The sequence below is a fragment of the Emys orbicularis genome, chromosome 1 (genome assembly GCF_028017835.1).
Source record: "Emys orbicularis isolate rEmyOrb1 chromosome 1, rEmyOrb1.hap1, whole genome shotgun sequence".
In the NCBI taxonomy this organism is placed as follows: domain Eukaryota; kingdom Metazoa; phylum Chordata; order Testudines; family Emydidae; genus Emys; species Emys orbicularis.
In genome coordinates this window covers 162,553,497-162,576,100 of record NC_088683.1, presented here as the reverse complement: position 1 = coordinate 162,576,100, position 22,604 = coordinate 162,553,497, and the positions used below count along the sequence as shown (strand labels likewise).

Here is a 22,604-nt window from a genome sequence, read left to right as displayed (position 1 = left end):
CACTAGGCAACTGGAAGAACTTTAAGGAACTGATGGCAGATGAGGATGGAAGTAGTCAAACACTGAAGGCAGCAAGATTGGTGCAAATTTGAATAACATAAAACATTTCTCTTTCTAAGATGGAACCCTCTGATGCACAGCAGGTATAAGGAGATGCAATTTAAAAAATCCCTAATAAAAGATGGGATTGATGAGATGGTGCAATGACAGGCAAAACTGCAGTACATTTATTCTGTTATATCAGATTTGCATCTAACCTGCTAACAAGAGTGCAAACTGACTAGGAGTATTGCAACTTTAGACAACACAATTATTCCAGAATGCTTCTCTTCAATCTGATGGTCCAAAGGGATGTAACTGTAAAAGTAGTGATAAATTATTGCATTTTTGTTGCTGTTATTTATAGCCAGTTCAGCAAGGAATGTGAGATACATTTTTATTTGAGATATATTTTCATATATAACAACAACCCAAATGGGATTATTGCAAATTTTCTCTTTTTTTAATGCCTGTCACTCTGAAGCATTGATATGAACATAACATATATTGAAAAGCATTTTGATACTAGAAACATTTGGCTCCAATTTTAATCTGAGTGAAAAAAATAACCATTCTAAAAAGTTAATAGAGAAATGATGAGAACTTCAGGATATTTGTTCCTTTTAGGAATCAGTAAGAAATTTATCAAATTGCATAGCAGCCTATCTGGGAATGAATGGTGTCACTGATGATTGGAGAGAGGGATATGGAGAGTGAACAGAACCATTTGTCACTGGATGTTGTGGATAAGCTAATGGGTGTAGATGTGAACAGGTATGACTGCTTGGTTTTCAAGGATCTAGAAACTTCTGGTACAGGGCAAGGGCATTTGATAGTGAAGTTGTATAGAAAGCTGGCTAGCTCATCTCACTTTTCAAAGTAGGTTGTGTCACAGTGTATTTAATCAAAATGGTGGAAAAATATGGACGTTAAATCACAGAAGACAGGACAATTGAATTCAGAATTGTCAGTTTTTAAAACACCTGCACTTCTGTTCAACCAACTCAACATCACTTTTACATACTTTTTAGTCTATTCAGATTGGCTTGACTAGGTGGTAAAAGCAAATAAGTCACCAAAAGTGCACTAGTGTGTAAAGCTAGATACAAAAGAGTGATAGGCCTAGTTAGTAGACTGAGGATTTCATTAGTCTGTTCTTGTGTCTTACTTACAGAATCGCAAACTTTTCATTTTGGACAATATATTCCTTTTTGTGTTTTATGAGTAAATATACTTATGAAGTGAATCACATAGCTTGTGGATAGTGTTTCATTTCATTAAATCTTTGTGGTTTTTTGAGGGGGTTTTCAATGTTAAGTAGTTTTTTCCCCCCCCAGGCTGAGAAAACGATCTCCCCCTTTTGCTCTCCACCCAGTGGAGGACAGGTATTTCAGCTAAACAACTGTGAAAATGTGTTAGCCAGTCCAATGTCTTGTGGAAGTAGCAAGGCCCAAATCCTCAAAGGTATTTAGGTGCCTAACTCCCATTGATTTCAATGGCAGTTAGGAGCCTAAATACCTTTGGGGATCTGGGCCTAAAAGACTTTCATTTATGTAGTAGTAAAAGATGGGCTTAAAATTACTTTTTAACTGAGAAAAATATATAACAGAGAAAGTTTGTAATTTCTGTAGAATTTCAAATCAAATCCAGGATTATATACATCTTTGATAAGTTGTGTATCATTGCTAATTTTACAATGTAAAAAATAAAATAAAAGTAAATAAGAAAAGAAAGTGATGTAGATTGATTTGTGTATCTATTAATATTATATATGAAAAGAAAAAGAAGGAAAGGAAAATAAACACTATGTAATCCAGTTTTGATGAAGGCTGGACAATTTGGAGACCAATAAAGTGAGTCACAGGGACTGACTCAGCATGACAACAGGAGCTCATTCTTGCATTTTGACTGAAGGAAACAAACAGTCAATGGGTTTAAACTTCATTCTTTCTTTAAAAAAATCACTGAAATATTTCCACCATATTATTCTCCTTTCTCATGTCTCCCCTTGGGTCCTGTTGTGTCTCCAGTGCATACTGAATTTACTAACTGCTGCACAATTCAACTAGCATTAGATCCAACACACACTCAACCCTTGGATGTGGCATACTATAAAATTAACTCAAAGGGGTGGAATCTCATTCCACTGTTAAGTCTCTACATATTTATATTTCACATGTGGTGTTTGCTAGGCCACTCACAGAGGGACTGTAAGGCATCTCAGCACATGGGGGACTTTTGAAAAGTCTATTATGTCCTTGCCTGCACTTAGTCTCCCCAACATGGGAGATTTTGTACTCCAAGTATTTACAATATGAATACTTGCTGCCTGTTAAATCCACAGTATTGCCTACTCATGGATTTGGCAATTGTATGATGGCTGAATTTATCTAAAAAGCTTGAATTATAGCTAGAATTCTTCTGTCCTAGTTTGTCTCTAGGAGCTTGAATCTACAAGATGCTGGGCACCTCCCTGAGAGGGACTGAACTGTCTCAACTCCCAGTGAAATCAGTGGCAGCAGAAGGGGCACAGCTCCTCAGGCACTGCTCAGGACCTTTCAAAATGGGGCACCAAGGTTGTTTAGGCTAGTGTAACTAATACATGCCCGAGATCTCTGATGGATGGGATCACATGAGAATTTTGTCTGAATACTGTATTCTCTCTGGCACGTATGCATGGCATCTGCAGAGCAACATTCTATAGCTGCATTTGTCGGTCCATAAGCCATTTCAAGGCCCCCTCTGTGACATTCTGGATATCATCCAATTCACCTTTGAATATATATCTGGGGCACTGCTTTATGATGTGTTCGATGTTTGGATGTTCTCATTGCAGTCACACAAAGGGGGGCTTTGATTTTCTATTTGTGCATCACATAGCTGCAAATTCCATGGTTTGTTTGGATATGGTTCAATGTGGTCCAAAGTCTTTGTGGCACGTTGAAACCCGTGGGGGCAGGGGGGTGGCTTGTTGTGTCAGTAATAGTGTGCTTGTTTGGAACAGTAGATGAAGTCCAGACACTTTGCCATTCCCTGGCTGGATCCAGAGACATGAGGCAGTCCCATGTGGTCCACTGTGGTTTTTGAGATTTCAGGTGTTGTTGGGGTATGTTATCCATAACCTTCCACATGGGAAGTTGTGGGTAGTCATCAGCGCTTTTAAGTTCTTGTACTGTGGCTATATCTCACTAGATAGCTGGAGATTCGATGTTTGCTAAAACAGAAAACCACAGTAGAGGTATTGATTTTAAAGTTGCTGTGATGATTTGCGTGGTGTGATTCAGCTGTCTAGCCACAAGTTGGGTATGGCAGCTTCTTGTCCACTCCGGTTTATGTGACTCTGCAATGAGTATACAGGGCCAAGGCCGATGTTCACAGCATCCTTGGCTTGTTCCCACTAGCTTCTGAATTATGTTGATTCAAGACTTTGCTTTAGAGGCTTTCTTGAGATGGTCATGAAAGGTCAGTCTATGGTCAAGGATGACATCGAGATATGTTGGCTTTGGGTCATAATGAACTGTTTCACCACAAAAATCGACAGAGTGATTTGTGCAATTCTGTTGTCAAGGTGGAAAATAGAGACTACTGATTTGCTTGGATTTGGTCTCAGCTGACACTCTTGGAAGTACTCCTCCATGATTTTAGGGTCAGAAATAAGAGTCACTTCAAGTTCTTTAAAGCTACAGGCCTGAGTTGTGAGTGCCAAATCATCAGCATACACAAACTTCTGTGCTATCATTTCAGGCATATTGCTCATGTATACGTTGAAGAGTGTTGGAGTGAGTACAGAGCCCTGTGTTAGCCCATTATTCAAAGTGTGCAGCTTGCTGGTTTTACCTCTGAGGTATATGTGCATCCTTCAGCTGCCAAGCATACAGAAGATCACTTTGGCCAGTTTCAGTAGCAGACCATCCTTCCAGACTGTGTCACATGCCGCTGACAGATTGATGAAAGTGGTACTGGTCTTGAGTTTTCGCTGGAATCCAGCCTCGATGTTTGTAGTAAGGGCGAGGACCAGGTTGCAGCAACTTCTGTGCAGTCAAAAACCAATTTTCTCCCAGGGTATGCTGGCGTCCACAGTGAGCCCAATTGTATTATACAGTAGATTCTTATTATTAAAATATGGAACTGTCTCAGGGGGAAGCTTACCTGTTGCACAAATATATTATAAAATGCACAATACTACAAATTGCAAAACTTGTTTGTGGTTGTTTTCCTCCAACATTGCCAACTCTCACAATTTTATTGTACAACATTCAGTGTTTTTTTTTCTTAAAGCCCCGTCTCCTGGAGCCCTGCAGGTATGTAACAATCTCAGCTTTCTTTTCAAAACGAATTCTGATACTCTTTAACATTTTACTGGATACAAATTGTAATGTGCTATAATACTGAGAACAGGTTTTTTTAAATGAACTCAAAAGTAACATGAAAGGTCCATATTTGTTTAGGCAGCTAAAATATCGCCTGTTACTATAACCTTTTTAAAAGCATCTTTTGCCAAATGCAACTATCCCACATCAAAAATTATCATGCAAGGAGGGATAAGGCCCTAGTAGTTATAATACAAGACAGGGAATCAGGAGATCTAGGTTTTATTCCTGACATTAACTTACTGTGTGACCTTGGGCAATTCACATAACCTCTTTAAGTCTCTGTTTATCTAACAGTACAAGGGGGCTATTTCCCTATTTCACAGGGATGCTGTATGACTTCATTAATTAATGCTCATAAAGCACTCAGATCTTCATATGAAAGGTGTCAGAGAAGATCAAAGCACTATTAATCTCAGGTGCTAAAATATGACCCTGCTCTTGTGTGAAACAAGCACTAAAATACCTGCAATTTCCATGACAGTCAATATCCCCAGTACAGTTCACAAATGATGAGAGCTAGCCAAAGAAAATAAATGTCTGGTCATCAGACTAAAAAGAGAGACAGTTTTACTAGTCCCAATCTAAATGGTAGAGATAATCAATAAGAGAATATCAGTGTCCACAATGAAACCCATATTAATTATGAAGAGAGTTATGAAAGAAACTAATCATTATTATGGCATTCGCTGTAGGAATTTAATTGCATGGGCCAATTCTACATGACTCTTATGATGCTTGAGGTCAAATATGCTGAGTTTGAAATAAACTTTAATCTGCTCTGACCTAACATTGTATAAAAAACTTCACGTAAGTTCCATAATTCTGCCCAAAATAACAACCCACTCCTCCATACTAAGTGTGTGTGGTCTGATATGCCAGGCTGAAAATAGATTTTGATGTCTTTCTTTTTTTAACTGGTGTTATAGAAAAATTTTATACATGGCTTAAAAGAGAAAATTAGATATTGTAGATAACCAATATATTTTTAGGATTACTTGGTGCAACTTTTTCAAAGTAATCACTCTTCCAAATAAACCCAGCAATGTTTATGGAAATAAAGAAACAAATTATAACAATTTTAGGTAGCATACCACAGTCAAATAAATTGTGTTTTCTAATCAAACAAACTGACAGAAACACTAATAGAACTTAACCCATGGTAAAAACAAAAAGCTCAGGACTTTCAGTTCCAAAGTCACAGAGTTCTGCTACTTGAGCTAAAGAATTATCTTCATTAGTCAACTTTACTATTAACCAATCAATCAAATGGTCCCTTTAGAAAGTACATTCTCTAGGGTCAGAGACTATGGGTTGAATTCTTAAAAATGCTCAGCACTGGCCTAAATCCATTCCCAAAGAAGTAAAATTCCCATTGATTTCAACAGGAGCAGAACTGGGCCAATTTTGAGCCCTTTTGAAAATCCCACCCTTTGCAGTTATTTATTTCTATGAAATACTTCACAATGTTTTGGGTACTCAAAAGTAAATAATAGCATAAAGACATAAGAAATGTTCCAGATTGTGCCCTGAAATCCATCAATGGAGGGGACCTTACTCAGTGGCCACTGAGAATACTAGACATTCCAGTACTTAGAGGAACAGCATGGGCCCACCCCGCCTGCATGACCCCACCTCCACGAGCGTGACCTCACATGCATGGTGGGTGACAAGTTACGCTGCTGGAGGCAGGGCTGCACACTCTTCAAAATGGTGTCCCCCATCCAATACCAGACAAATCTTAGAATAGCAGGACTGTCCGTCTTAAAACCAAATTAATGGCCTACCTAGACCCTGCTCACTTGGTTCTCCCATTCCCACACAGAAGGGGGGAGTCAGCCACCTCCACAGAACCATTCCCTCAGAAATGTGTGGAGTCCAAGATCCATGCAGAGGAGAGGAGAGTGGGAGGGCTAGGTGAGGAATGGGTAGGCCAGAGGCAAAGCTGGGATTAGGAGGGCACACACAGCCCCCTCTCTGGCTTTATGGAGATTCCCCACAAAACACCATACAACCCCAGTTATTAGTTTTTCTATGGAGCCGCCCCTGGGATGTCTGAGGAGAGGCACAATGAGGGAGCCTGTAGGTGGTGGAGGAAAGGACTTGCACCAGTGTGGAAGTACAGAGCTTCCACATATTTATGGGTCTAGCCTCCTGCAAAACCCCCTAGATCCTCTATGTTTGGGAGCAGGTCCCACAGTCTTTTCTTTGGGGCGGGAGGGACAATAGGACACTGGGGAGATCTCAGTAAGGGGATTCTCTGGAGATTTTCTCCCTCTGTGCCCCTCCATGGGGGGTGGGGGACATGACCTGGACCAATAACAGGATTAGAGTTTATATATATTGTGGGATGCAGCCACTAGAGAATGACATACTCACAAACATTTAAGCAGATGTGAAATTCTCTCCAGTAATGAGAGAGAAATGCAGTGCTCCCAAAGGCTCAAAAATTAGGAGATTGCCCCCAAAATCATCAGATTACTTTTAAGGGTTGTATTGTGTTTTTTGTCTGGCTTTTGATTATTGAGCTCCTCCTGCCACCCCTAATACGTATGTGTGACCATTACAGTTGCCAACTCTTCCAGCTGTACAGAGTGAGGCGATTCTTGCCCTGCTGCAGGAGCTCTCGCAGCTGCCTGATGGAGCAGAGCGGCCAGCTTCTCCCCAAACCCCAACAGTCTAACTACTTGATTTTGTTCCCTTTACGGTCTAGTATTACAGGGAGAGAGAAGGGAGGAGCATAGCCCAGACTGACCCATTTTTCTCAAGAGGGGAGGAAGCAGAACTGCCCTGAGCTCCCTTCTCTCTCCCTGTAAAGTAGTTCTTTCTACTCCCTCCTCTCCCGTCCCTATCCTGTGTGAATCATGGCACTGCTCCCTCTCCCCTTCCCAAAATCTCTTCTAAATTTCTGAGGAATTTGGGGAGAGCTGTGCTTACCTCCCACAGCAGCCCTGATTGGCTGCTCTTCCCCATTAGTTGGACAACTGGGGAAGGCAGCCAATCAAAGAGAGCAGAGCTGGAAATTGTGTCAGGGCTGGAACTTCTCATATCATGGCAAGACTAGTTTCAGCAGGGAGAAAAACTGCATTACTCAATGAATTCACGAGTGTCAACACTGGGCTTGTATATATTGAGGGCCAAATTTTTACATATAATCTCTGAGTTTGCCTAACCAGTTTCTGTTGTAGGCCATTTCTGTATGTTCCAAAATTCTTATGTGCATGAGCATACAGCATTAATTTGAGTGAAAAAATAGAAATCATGTGCACAAATCCTGAAATTTTGATCATGTTAAAAATACATAAATAGGACACTCAAAATGATATTCACAAAAACTTGGGAGTGCAATCTGAGTCATGCAAAATAAAGGCTGGGTCAAAACTATATGGAAAAACTTGACCCTCATTGCCTAAAGAGTGACGCAAAACTCAAGAGAAAAAGAGAGGAAGAAAATGTTGTTTTAAATCTGCTTATCTTTACATGGATCTTTAGGTTTTCTCCAATGCCCAAAGGAAGTGTGAAGCCCCTATGTATTTTTATGTTATATCCTCACATGTTTAAAGCTATTTTATGCAATTCCAACTAACTCTTTAACCCAATCCTATTTTTCTTACACAGGTGAAGCTCCTATTGAGGTCCATGGAATTTTTGCCAATGGTATCAGACACTTTAGGGGTTACACACTGAACCTATTTTTGCCTTGCCCCTCCCTTTACCCCCATTCTAATCTTGGGAATTTACTCAGATTCTATAGGGGTGACAAACGTGTAGCTCTTCAACCCTTGAACTGTGGCTCAGAAAGTCTCTCTTCTAAAACTGTTCACATGCAGTTTTCTGCGACTCTGCAGTAGGAAAGCATCACAGACTGTTATCGCTTGCAGCCATATGTACCACTTGTTGCCATAGGTTAATGAATAAAAAAGATTGGACTCGGGTCTGGCAGAAATTGGAAACACTGGGGCCTTATTATTTTAGGGCCTGATCCAGCAATCTTCTTACTAAAAGCAAAACTCTCCACACTGACTTCAATCAGTAAGTAAGGACTGAATAAGGACTGAATCTCTGAGTAAGGAGTGAATAAGGACTGAATCTCCGAGTAAGGACTGAATAAGGATGGCCCTAATTATTTTAACCAAAAATTGTGTGTGACAAAGGACTATAATATGCATGCCAATAAAATGATCTAAGACAGCAAGATGGACCTGGTCTTCTTGTCACTGAAGATAATGTGAACTTTATTGTTGAGTTCAATGTGAGCAGTATTAGGGCCAATGTATTAGCAGTCCTGCACCCAAAGCCTAACTTTGTGATCATTGTGAAGCAACTAAGTCAGAAAGTTTGGCTGTCGTTAAACTAAGTAAATGAAGAGATTCAGAAAAAGCAGTATTATTTTTCCCTTTTGCAAACTGATTACTCGTTTTGGAATCTATTCTGCCTTCAATAGTTGCATGAAAATCCCATTACCATCAGTGACAATTATGTTTGCATAGGGAAAAATGACCCTCTAAAATGTTACAAGGGCAGAAAAAAAAATCCAAGAAAAGTTTAAAGTGCAGATTTCTATTAACTCAATTTATTAATGCTGTGGGATTTCTTTTTTTGTCCTACAACTATGTTCACTGCTTACTAAAATTCTCTTGGCAACCACATACTTCCTTGCTTCTGATCTCATCACACACACACAGATGGCTCATACTTGTAAAATATTATTAGGGGAGGTGCTGGAGTGGCCTGAGCACACATCACTCCAGAGATGTAATCCGACTCTGACAGCTTCTGTGACCTCAGACAACCTGTATCTCTGCCTCTGTTTCCTTAACTGTAAAATGGAAAGAATAATGCCCACCTCCCAGGGGAACCATGAGGATTAGTTAACATTTGTACAGATTTTTGAAGAGGAAAAGTGCTAAGTGTTGTTACTATTTGGGGAGACAGAGATGGGAACTTCATGTGAGCCTAAATTTTATTCTCTTCCCAAAAACAAACACAACCCAGTTATAAATAGTGTTTGCAGAAATACAAGGGGAGAAGTTGGTGCTGTATAACAATTTTTAGTTTTGCATTTAAAGTCTGTTTAAAAGAGAGATTTAAATATTCAAGCAGATCATTTTTTACTTCTATAGTTCTGCAATATACCAGCATTTTACATGGTGGATTTTTGTTCAGTAGTATAATAAGATGACAGTATTTACAGACCAATTCTGGTTTCCATAACAAGATCATGATTTTCTTTATTGTGATCACTGGTTAATTTATTTCTGCAGTCCATCATTTTGCTTTTGTTTAGGAGGGCCTGCGTAAAAGTAAACTCTTTACAGACACTGTTCAGACTATTTTTATCAGTTGAAAAGTATTTAAAGTAGAGGAAGAATGGTCTTGTGGGGGTTCGAGGAGATCAGGGTTCAATTCTTGGCTCTGCAACTGAATCTCTGGGGAGATTTTCAAAGGTATAAATGGCAGTTAGGTGTCTAACTCCCATATTGACTGTAAAGGGAGTTAGGTGCTTTTGAAAATCTCCTTTCCCCCTCCCCCACATGATCCTGAGCAAGTCACTGAATCTCACTGTGTCTCAGTTCCCTATTTATATCACGGGGATAATAATAGTTATTTCTTTTTCCCAGCTTTTTTGCCTGTCTTGACTATTTAGACTCTATAAACTCTTTGGGGCATGGACTGTCTCTTACTAACATATGTACAGCACCTACTGCAATGAGGCTCTGGTCTCAGTTGAGACCTCAAGGTGCTACTGTAATACAAATAATATATAATGTTAATACTAGTATAGGGGTCTGGATAGCATTGATTAAAACTGAGTTCTTAAAGCCCTGGTTATAATGCTGCCTGTAATTTGGTGCTGCTAAAAATTGCCAGATTAACAGCCCTATATACCAAAATCTTTTATTTATCCAGAAGGCAGGTTCAGCACAGGCATCAGCAGAGTAAACTTCGCTCACATGGCACCCCAAATGTAACACTGCCGTACTGACCCCTGACCCAATCATTCGGATTTCTAAATGCATTAATTTTGGCCTTGTTGTACCTTTCATATCTACATTTTGTGAACATTCAAGAGATTGAGTTTTACTGGAGCAAGTGTTCACGGAATGTGAACTGGGCATTTACAAAAAATAAATGGTAAGTCTGCAGATGCATTTGCTCTACTAGTAGTAATGCACTCAACCATTCAGGGAACAGAAACAATACCATGCTACTTATCTGAGCAATCACAACTAAGCACAAATTTATTTTCAAATGACGTAGTGTCAAATTCTCACAGGTGAATTGTGTGTGATCCATCCATGAAGTCAAAGAGAAAATCTGTTGAACAAATGTCCATAACGAATAAATTCAAGGAAATCACAATTTGCTCTCACTTAGTCTGCAAGTGGAGTGACCGACAGAATTATTGGAATGCAGTTATTCACTGCACACTATTCTCTCAACTCTACTGAACCCAAATCTGGAGGGACCATGTCTAGTGATAAAAGACAATTCATGTCCCATGCCCACTCACTAATTACCCTTTAGCCTAGTACCAGTAACCAATTATAGCCAATTATGATGAGAGAGATGGAGCTTTGAATGTGGACTTAAGCAACTGGATTACTAACCAGCTATCGAATGACTATGGCTTTTGGCCACTCACTACCAAGTTAGGCCAAGTGTCTATCGATGACTTAGAAGTGAAGGTCTCAATAATGGATTAACAATCATGAGCAATTCACTTTCCCCAGCGAGCTCTTTCAAGAATATAACCAGGAGCCTGTAATTTGGTGCTGCTAAAAATTGCCAGATTAACAGCCCTATATACCAAAATCTTTTATTTATCCAGAAGGCAGGTTCAGCACAGGCATCAGGCATTGGCCCTGAGCTCCGTGGGCCAATTTTGTCCCTGATATAATTCCACTGAAATCAATGGAGTCATACCAAGTATTTATTTTGTCCAGTGCACATAACAGGCTAATTCATATCTCTATCTACTAGGCACATCCACTATTTCCTTCTTCATCACTCAGCTTGTAATCTCTACACAATCAGCCAAGTATGCAACACATGACCAGAATTCCTGCACATTATATAAATAATTCAGGAAAGTTCTTAACTCCTTGGGGAGACTTACTCACATATCACCTGATCATGGGGTTTAAAGAGATGTCAAAGAAATTCTGTGGTTGTTATAGTCCAATGATAGAAATTTCATTAATTCACGGCAAAATGTTAGCATTCCCTTTGAGTAGAACTATAAAATTATTTTAATTCTAGATAAATTAGCAGAAGCTGAGTTGATACCAGGGTGGATTGGTCTGAATTTGCCAGCCAAGGAATGTTGTACAACTGCATCTGCCACTGAGAAGCTGCTACGGTTGGATTCAGAACCAATGATGCAGCACAGTTTCACGTGGCTCTGATAAAACATAGGTAAACGGCTGGATTGCCAAATCCCAGAGGTCAAAAAAACATTGATAAAGCAAATTAAACGCATGAGATTTCCAACGTGACATGAACAAAAAAGCCCAAACAAATCCAATTCCCAATGCTCATGTCCCTGTGACCCAAATGGCACTATTACAAGTGATTCCTGGAAAGAGCAGGAATCTTATAGGAAAATACCCTGCAGTGAGGATGGTCCATGTTGAATCTGCCAGTTGTTGCACTGATTCAGACTTGGCCATATCTCATGCGCTTTTGCACTAGTAACCAACCAGGGCCGGATTTAGGGGCAGGTGACTCAGGCTTTGGTGCCGGGCTTGAGGGTCACCAGGCTCAGGTGCTGTTTTTGCTGCCAGTGACAAAAGGGAAAATAGAATATTTGAAGTAGCATGTTTCAGGTATTCTGTATGTGGATTCATTTTTCACTAACCTTCTGGACCTTTGTAGAATCTCATAGAACCTTCTAGACTTTCTGAGAACTACTTTTTCCTCAAACCTCCTAAAATGTTGTCAGCCATGCCCTTGCAGGCATATAAGGGAAGGGGCATCACCAGTCAGCCAGTGAGATATAAGAATGAACTGAAGTGAAGTGAGAGCCCAGCTGCAATATTGTGAACCTTGTTTTATTGTGTAATTGTGAAAGTGCACTTCTGTTTTAAGACTTGAAGAGTATAAGTAGCGACTAATAAAGGACATATTTAATGAGATGCCAGAGATATCAATCGAACCCCTATCTACACAACAGTATAAAAGACATACTGTTACTTCTTTTACCATGCTTAACACATAACGTTTGATGACTTCCTAAGTCTGCGGAACATAGACTTTTACTCTCCCGAATACTGTCTGTTTTCCCATGTAGAAAATAAAAGATGTCCCTGAAGAAGCCTTCAGGAGCTCAGTCTAGGAAGCAAAAAGCTCAACTGCAATCTAGTTGGCATCCAGGAGCAAATTTGATGGGAAATAAATGGAGTGGGGGGGGGGAGCCAAAGATGCTCATTTGGGGCGCCATTTAGTTTAGGGCTGGCCCTGACCAACCCTCCCTCAAAGCACTCAGACCGTAAGCTAGGTCTGCAATCTCAGGTGACACAGCTCCAAACCTTTCCTGTCAGGCAACCTTTATACCTTACTCAGAAAGCAGAAGAAGTGATAGGACATTCCACGCATGTCCAAAGACCACTAGATTTCCACCTTTGCCGCGTATACCACATATATCTAGGGCAACTGAAAGGTTATTTAAGACTGCAAAGGGGAAATTAATACTCAGTGCATTTCCAAAGTAGAAATTGCGAGTTGCTGGAATCACTTATTTAAAACTTTTTCTCAAGTACAGCAAGATGAAAGTGAAGTAAAATCGTCTAGAGTGGGTTGGAAACACTCTCTCCTGAAGCCCTAAACATCACTTCTAGTGACATTAACTTGAGCTACATGTCCCATCGGAGAGTAAGTGTCAGCAAAGTAAATGCATTAGTTAAAGCTTAATAGTAGTTTAGTGTTCAATATCTTGAAATATTAAATATGTTTTTTCCCAAAGTAAACTGCTATTCAGTTTTAATGAAGACATTAACCTGCTTGATTTGTAAGCTCCAGTGGGAAGCCAGTCTAAAATACTGTCACAAGAGGTGGGCAGAAGTAACAAGAGCTATGACAGAAAATCAAGCACATTTTAAATGTTAAAAAAGCAGCCAGAAAATGAGTCTCAATATGCTCTTGTTTTCTTTTAATTTTGTTTATTTTTTGGTAATGTGATTTGTGCCCTTTAAAAGATGCCGATTAGGGCTGGTTATAATGATCATGGCAACAGTGGGTGTTGAAATCTTGGTGAGTTTTCACTAATGAGTTAGTTAACATGAAAATGGGAAAATTCAGATTAAAACTGATTTGGGTCAGAATCAGAGCTTTGGTTTGGCTGCTTTCAAACAGAATCCACCCCTGTGGCTTTGATCCCAGTTTGAATTTTCTGGATTGACTTTGGATGCAGGATAAATCTCATGGGAACAGATAATCTTATGAATTTTCAACTAGAAATGCTAGAGATCTAGTGAGATCAGCTGAAATGATGAGTCTCTGAGCAATTAAACTGGGTGTATACTTTCCCTGAAGTGTATATTGGTGAACTAACAATGGAGACGAGCTGGCTGCTTTGTTTCACTGTGGCTGTGTTTATTTCATGCTGTCAAGCATGGATTCTGACACTTAACAGTATTAATATTGCTATTTCTATTGATATAATTAGCACTGCTATAAATAATAGCTAAGGCTGCCATAGCTAAGTATATCATTGCAATCAGCAATATCAGGGCCTCCTTTATTACACAGCAGCCTGGAAATACAAGCTGGCAGATCTAAACAAGAAGACAGTCACTGAGCGATACCAGTGATTCTAATGGCCCAGTTAAAAGTGGCTATTGCTGCATGTAAGACTCTTCTAAACAAACTAATTTATATGTGTGAGACTAAAGTTTCTCACTAGTCTCACACTTGCCAACATTTGAATGCTATAAATAGGCAACCCTGCTTTCCAGCCATATGATATGAATAACTTGTATGGACTTCAGTGGACGTTATTCATATGCTATGATGGTAGAAGAGGGGTCAGGTATGATTAGGACAGAAGTAGGGACATACCTTTAAATTCCACTGAAATACACTAGTGTAGGAGAGCTTTTTGGCAAGATAGAGTGGGAAATCATTTGCTAACTAAACAAGAAGAGGCTGATCTTCTTAAATAGGGATGCTATTTGAATCTCACACTACACCTTATTATACTTAAGAATATTTAAGTGACAACCTGATCTAGTAGTCCAAATAATTGACTTGGAACCAGGAACGTTAAAGGCACTCCCAGTGTATTTCAATGGACTCTGCTACTGTCTCACTATGGTCAAAAAGTGTCCACTAGCTTTGGGGGCATCTATTTTTTGTGTCCAACATAAAACAGCTTGGTCTGATTTTAGAGGTGCTAAATACCCACAATTTCAAGTGACTTCAAAAGGACAAGTACATGCTCAGTACCTGTAAAAATCAGCCTCAAAGTGTCTCAAGGTGTGTACCCAGAAACAGAGGCATCCTAAATTAACAGCAACTTTTGAAATGTTAGGGCTTTCTTGATTTATCTTCTTTTCATTCTTTGTAAAATGAAGATAACACTAGAGTATGTACCTCCCAGGGAGTTTGTGAAGATTAATATTTGAACACTGTACATGTAAACTGGATCCCTGTGTTTTTATTTTTTCATACAGCTCTGAGTGTGGTTTGCCATGCAAGCTTTGAGTGTTCGACCTTTTTAAGCCAAAAGCACTAGCTGTCCAAAACTCAGAATGGGTGGGGAAGAGGTTGTGTGGGAGTTTAAGTCATTTGTTTAATTACCAGTGGGTGTGAGACGTGCATTTTCAAGTACTACAGGACAGCAAAACCAAACCATTTTGTATTCCTTTTACATTAGGACAGGGCCGTGTTGATACCCTTATCTACCCTTGGATAGACTGCTCAAGAGACAGAGTTGCTAGCTTCAATACACAAACAACAGTAAATTGTGTAGCAGTACAATTCAAGGAAAACTTTGGACTATTTTACTAAGGCTATGGCTAAACTTCAGAGCTTACAGCGGCGCAGCTGCACTGCTGTAGCGCTGCTACTGCAGATGCTCTAAGGCGATGGGAGAGCTTAATTACTCCATCCCCCATGAGTGGCAGTAGCTATGTCAGCTCGAGAAGCTCTCCCGTCGCTATAGCGCTATCCACACCAGCGCTTAGGTCGATGTAACTTACGTCGCTCGGGGGGTGACTTAACCATACCCCTGACTGACATAATTTATACTGACCTAAGATGTAGTGTGTACACAGCCTAAATTTTTTTGGTTTAGCTCACTTGGTATGTGGTCAAAGTTCTCACACAGCATAGTATCTCTTGCAAAAATCCTAAAACCAAATGCATCCCTTGTATAACTCCACTGATGTCATTTAAATTACACCAGAGATTAATTTAATCTTTAGGGCCACATTCTGCTCTCTGGTGTAATGTGGACTAACTCCACCAAAGTCAAGTTACAACCAGAATTTGGCCTCTAGTGTCAAGTCAGAAGATCCATGAAATGTCTTCTATCTAAGGTACTTATACAATCCCCATAATATCTGAGCACCTCACAATCTTCAATATATTTATCCTCAAACACCTATGTAAAGTAAGAAGATACTGTTATATCCATTTTACAGATGGGGAATAGAGAGACTAAGTGATGTGTCCAAGGTCACAGAAGAAGCTTGTGACAGAGCTAGAAACTGAACTCAAGTCTCCCAAATCCCAAGACAGCAACCTAACCCTGATCCATGAACCTTTCATAAGTATATTTATCATGGAACACGGAGTATTGATGATATGTACTAAGGCACTTCTATTTTAAACAAAGCAGGGAGGACATAAGGAATTGTTCCTCTTTTATCTAGATAAAAAGTCAGACTTGGGTTATGTCGGTTTCTCTGAAAAAAACGTATATTGCAAAGGGTAATATAACTCTCCCATCTTTCCTGATTGCTCTCATCTCTCTGTCTTCTGTAGTTCCAAGTGAAGTAAGAGTACAGTCCAAGACTACTAACGTACCTCCCTCGGGAGTCCACATTCTGAACTGCATAAATCAGGTTCCATCGGGTTTCATTCATGCAACAGACCATATAAAGGGGAATTTTCAAATGTGCCACAAGTATTCACAAGTCATTTAGGTGCTTTTGAAAATCCCACCTCTACTAACCAATTTTTATTTTGGGTTGAAAACTCTCAATGTTTAGCCCCAACATATTTTCCTCATGACAATTACAAAGAGCTAATTTTTTTTGATGGTACTTCACTGCTACTCTGCATCAAGGGTCTTCATGATTACAGTAAGGTAAACAGTCCAGACTTGCTGAAGTCACCCATGTCAGCCTCCAATTATTATCGATCCTGTAATGATAGGTACACACTTTCTATAACAGCTGACTATTTCAACAGACATTTAATTCAGGTGCAATCATTCAAGCCATCCACAGCCCAGGGCAATAAGGTTGGAAAAAACGTATTTTACAAAGTATGTAATTACATCTGAATCTCGATTAGTTAATATCTGTTGAGTGCTTTGAAGACATTAAAATACAGGTCTGTCTCATCTTACACTGGGGTTACGTTCCGCAGTCAGCGCCTAAAGCGAAAATCACGTATAGTCAAAATTACATTGAGTGTAATGGCGGGCGGAATCGCCCGCACTACAGAAACAGTATTTAAATTGTTATTTTTCTCTTTTTTTGTTTTGTTTTTGGTTTTTTTGCCAACCGCGTAAAGCTGAAATCGCACATGTTAAATGCGCCTAAGATGCGACAGACCTGTAACACTTCTCTTTTACAGCATCTTTCATATCAAGATTCCTAAGTATTTACAAACAATAATGAATTAGGCCTCACAAACCCCATCCCCATACTAGCAGGTGGGTAAAGTATTATCCCCATTTTACAAATGGGATAACTTGGACACAAAAGAGGTTAGACCTACAGCTTTAAAATCCCACCTGTGTTGAGATTTCCTGCCCCTATTCAAGCAGTCCCACTGAAATCAAGTAAGCTTGCAGGAAAGCTAGGAAAATAACCCAGAACTACTGAATACAAGGGCTGTGGTTTAACAACTAGAGAATACTATAAAAATGCTGTATTTATATGATGGGTGCTAAGGATTACTATTAATTCTTAATCCCAACCAGATAACTCCGTACAGAAGACCTGACTTTTCATTAAAGATTTAATAGCAAAGACAGTGTTATACTGAGGTCTCATAAGACTTTCTTATACAAAATACACAACAGAATATTTCCTATAATATTAAATTATTACAGATAATGAAAATAACACCATTATTTTTAAATAAGTGAACAAAGCAGATTGTATGATAGAGTATACTTGATTTTTTTATCCGTTTCTTCATTAAGTTATTAATTTGCAAAATAAGTAATTCCACAAATGACTCTCCGAGTTATTAGTTTGAATTATTACATTTCTGCTGTATATCCAAATCAAGACCAGACTGAGGTTTATGTTGAGTTGAGTTGGGTTGGAGGGAACACCCAAAACAATGAAGCCAAGAGGTACAGCTGTTGTCTTGGATGCAGAGATTCTATTCCCAGCTCCTCCACTGATTTGCTGTATAACTCTGGCCAAGTATCTTCACCTAATTTAGGATCTTCTATAGCACCCATCACTTTAATATTTAAGTCCGTCCAAGGAAAATTAGATGGGTTTAGAGGAGTCCCAATGGACTTTATGAAGTCCTCTGCTCTTTTCCTTTAATCAGTTACAGTGGTTCTTGTCTGGATTATATGGAGGGGGGGATCTTTTTCTTGTCCCTGTGACGTCTCCATCTGTAATACAGAAATAATTTCCACCTTTGCAAGGTGACTTTTTGCATGTATAGATGACAAATGTATGTAAAAGTAAAATAGTAGAATGAATTGGCTTGTAAGTATATATGTCACTGCCCTCTGCTGGATTGATTCTGAATAGTTCAACTCTGTGTCATAGGCCCTCTACCGCTAACAGCTAAAGATTCTCTTTTAGCTTAAGTGGCAGAGACCTGTGATTTTAGAGCAGAAGGCCCTTGTGTCACAATTCAGTAATGGCAACCATGAAATTCTAGCTGGCCACTTAATTTTACTGTATTATTAGGAACCCGGGTTAGGACTCATTTGAGGCCATGCACTGATTTTTGGAAAGGTATGAAATACCCAAAACTTTGGCAACTGTTTAGATATTAAATCACAAATTCTCTCATACATGCCATCAGAAAGTTTTCTTCTGTTAGAAATCCGGGATTTTTACACCTACAGATTAAATGATTAGATTTAAAATAATGCTCAAATCTTCTGTAATGTTCTTCCCACATTACAAATGGACTATTAAATCAGTGGAATGCCAATCAAATGCTTTTGTACTTTGAAAGAAAGGTTTAAATAACAAAAGCTGTTTTTCAGGCTTCTCTCTCTCTTTCTCACACTTAAGTCAGTGTTCTATGTACATTAATTACAACGTATTTACTATCTTTTCTAGTAAGACCACAATTCAAAAGATTTTGAGAACGTGAATTTTTAGAAAAGTTACAATCAGGGAGTCTCATGAATTCTGGATCTCATTACTCAAACTTGTTGAGGAAGAATATAATGTTCTGTACTAAACTTCAAGATATAATGTTTATATGCAGAAAAAAGAGTTTGTGGTATAATTGTTCTAGCAGGTTTGGGAGCTGGGAGCTCTGAGTTCAAGTCCTAGCTCTGCAACTCACTTGCTGTATGACCTTGGGCAAGTTATTAATGAGTTAGGGTTAGATTTTCAAGAGATTAAGCTCAGTGGCGCTACATTAATTTGCACCATCTGAGGCTCTGATCCTCAGTATTCAAAGATACTGAGTAAAGCTGGCAGGAAAACAGAATTTCTGTCTCACATGGAAAATTTCAAAGTTCAGAAAAAATTTCATCCCAAGTTGGGGCAAAAAGTAAAAACCTTAAAATTTTTCAGAGGACAGAAATTCTGAAAAATTTCATCAGAACTGAAACAGAATTTTTCCTCAAAGGCTCTTGTCAGTTATACGTTCTGCCTGCAGAGAGAACGTGAAATTGACAAGAGCCCTCCAGGCAACCAACCATGATTTTCCCCATAGAAAACTAAAGTGTTCTGGCAAAACTGACATTTTCCCACAGAAAAATTCAATTTAGCAAAAAGGGCATTTTCTATCAGAAAATGTATTCCGATAGAAAATTCCCAACCAGCTCTAGTACTGAGCATCCACAGTTCTTATTATTAAAGACATTCAATCCATTAACCTCCTCATGCCTCAGAGTTTCCCTATTCGTAAGAGGGGGATAATACTACTTTCTTACCACACAGAGCTGGTTTTTGGCTTAATTTATTAATGCTTGCAAAGCACACTGAGCTCCACAGATGTAAGATGCTGTAGAAGAGCAGTCTTATTATTATCCTCTTAATTTCAAAGATATGATTTGTATATAAAAATGCATTCCAGAAAGACCCACTGAAATGTGCAAATTTCAGGACTGTCTGCTGTATAATCATAAATAATCACATTTCTAGAATATAAAGACATTTTTCTCCTATAATAATTACTTAGATCTCAGAACTTGGCTTCAAGCAGGCTTGGTTCATTTTACCAGATTGAGATTCCTTTAATGTATTTGTTTTATTGCAGTTATTATTGTTATGCTGTTTAACACAGGGGCCAACTTAATTTTACAAGATTGTGCATATCCTCAAGATTCTGAACATATTTAGAGAATGGGATGGGATTCTAGAATCTAACATATTGTAGATCTCATGAAAACTATTTCCTGGAGACAAGTAGGTTCTAAGATTTTCTTGATACCTCATTCAAACTCACTCTGACAGAAAAAGCTGGTGTGAGTGATTATGTCTCGGGGGGGTGGGGTGGGGGGAGAGAGAGAAACACATCCTTCTTTCTGATCAACCTATTACATTTAGGGATGTCATTGACATTTGTCAACCAGCAGTCCCAGCCTCTAAATCATGTAACTGATATCCCCTTATCACCAGCTGAGACAGACAGCACATGGTAACAGAACTAACACTTCACTATTTCTCCTTTGTTAGCTTTGGAACTTTAAAATAATTTTAATAATTTAGAAAACACTGGAATAACCATTTATAATGTTTTCCAAAAAACAATCCAATTTCAAAGTGAAAATATATTTCGGTCCTGATGCTGTATTTATCCAAACACCCAAAAGTGGATTTTCTCCCTACCAGTATCTCAACAGGCATTACCTATCCACGGGGCATCCTCATTTCAATCTTTTCTCTTTGACAGCTACAGTTACATCACTTTTCTTTTTTTAAGAGGTGGAGAACTAAATGGCAGTAGCCCTTTCATTTAACTTATGAGTCTATTGAGGGAACTGCAGGAATCTGGGATAGGAGGCCCTGTGATCTTTGTATCTGCAGATGCTTGGCCCTGGAATTGCAAATGACCGACTTTCTTGAAAACTAATGTCAAAACTGCTCCATGAACTGTCCGAAGGGCTGTCCCCCTGCCATAGGATCAAAATGCACATTTTCTCCACTAGTCTGAAGGGAGAAATCCAAAACAGATATAATTTGTGTTATAGAGATGCGTACCTCCACCTTACCCCTCCTGAGCAACCAAGCTGCTTTTTTCATTTAATTTATAAATTTACCACCCTTTTATAAAACATGGTACCTAACTACTATGCAACAAAGCAAAAAGGGAAATTATTTGGTAGAGCAGGAGATACAGGTGTAATTTTGTCAGGCACAAAAAAGAAAAAGTTCCAAGCACCTGGTGCCATGAGTAGGACAAGCTCAGACTTGGCAATAGAAAGATACCTGCACCAAGACATTTTTCAGCGTCAACGTCGTATCTGAAATTCAACACTTGAGTTTCACCTGGACAATTCAAACCCCACCTGCCTTCCCTTCACATGAACCATTACCCCCCTTCTACAGTTATTTTCAGCACTATTTATAATCTTTAGATATTGGTTGGTTGTCAGGATCCGGGGGTTGGGGCCGGGGGACAGCAGAACAGCGCACTTGCAGGGAGCGCGCCGGGCTGGAGGCAGGCGAGGTGCAGGGACTGAGCGGCTCTGCCGCCCGGGGGGATGGAGCGGGCTGACTGCAGCTGCTGTTGCTCATCGCCGCGCTGCGATACTCTGTCCCCAGGGCAGGGTGAGCACAGCGCGGCGGGCGAGGCGGGCTCCTCACCCGGCCCAGCCCAGCCCAGCCCCTGGGGGGTTAAAAGCGCTGAACGCACGAGAGGTGCCGCCACGTTCAGCGCTACAACTTCAGTCCTTCAGGGGTGTGAAAAAACACCGCCTTGAGCGACACAAGTTTTAGCGCTGAAAAGCGCCAGTAGAGACCGCGCGTTATCGCCGGGCGTGTTCCCCTGGCGTGCCCGGCCAGGGCCACCGCGCTGGAGCGGCAACTGCCGGCCGGGGGGCGGGGGCACTTAGCGGAGGTGTAACGGTTTCCAGCGGGATTTGAACCCCTGGGCGGGACCCGCGCTCCGGACGCGCCTCCGGCAGAACTTTTCTTTTGCTCGAACTTCGCTGCGCGGAGCCGGCTCGGGCGGGGCCCGATCCGGAGGGAGCTGCTGCTGCTCGGCCCCGAGAGACCGGCCGAGGGCTCCCGGCAGGTCTGACCCTCCAGCGCAGCGGGCGCCCCACTCGGCGCCCCCGGCGGGGGAAGTCGCGAGACCCGCCGGGGCACCTCAGCAACGGCTCGAGCGCGCGCAGCCCGGCATGCTCCGGGTAGCCGCCTGCCCCCCAGAACCCCTCCCCTTCTCCTCAGTCCCCACCCCACAGGTACCCCAATGGGCGGGGCGAGAAACCTGCCAGACCCGCCCCCTAACCCGCGCCTGACCCCGGAAGCGCGGTACCTCTCTCATCTTCTCTCTTCCCTCCGCAGCAGCTCCACACTTTCACATGCAGCCGCCGCCGCCTAGCCAGCCCCCTCATTGGCCTGTTGCCCCGGATACCCATATGCCGATTGGCTCAGAGCCACGCTACTCCCTAACGGGCCCCGCCCACAATCACGCACTCTTTTCCTCCCCGCCCGCCTCTGGGTGTTGGTTCTTTATTGGTGTAACGGTGCTCTCTGGTCCGCTATGCGCCCAGGCGATTGGTTCAGCCACTTGTTCATCAAGTGAAGTTCCTCTGTCATTGGCAGAGATCCGAAAGATAAAGTCCACTTTCGCGATGAC

The 22,604-nt window shown here is 40.6% G+C and overlaps 1 long non-coding RNA gene across 1 annotated transcript; it reads right to left on the bottom strand.

The window, feature by feature from the left end:
- Positions 1-17,777: 17,777 nt before the first annotated feature.
- Positions 17,778-22,354, bottom strand: LOC135895293 (uncharacterized). Its single transcript, XR_010562467.1, has 2 exons — positions 22,281-22,354; positions 17,778-18,219 (listed from the first exon to the last, which is right to left on the bottom strand). It is a non-coding gene; the product is annotated as an uncharacterized LOC135895293 (long non-coding RNA).
- Positions 22,355-22,604: the final 250 nt, after the last annotated feature.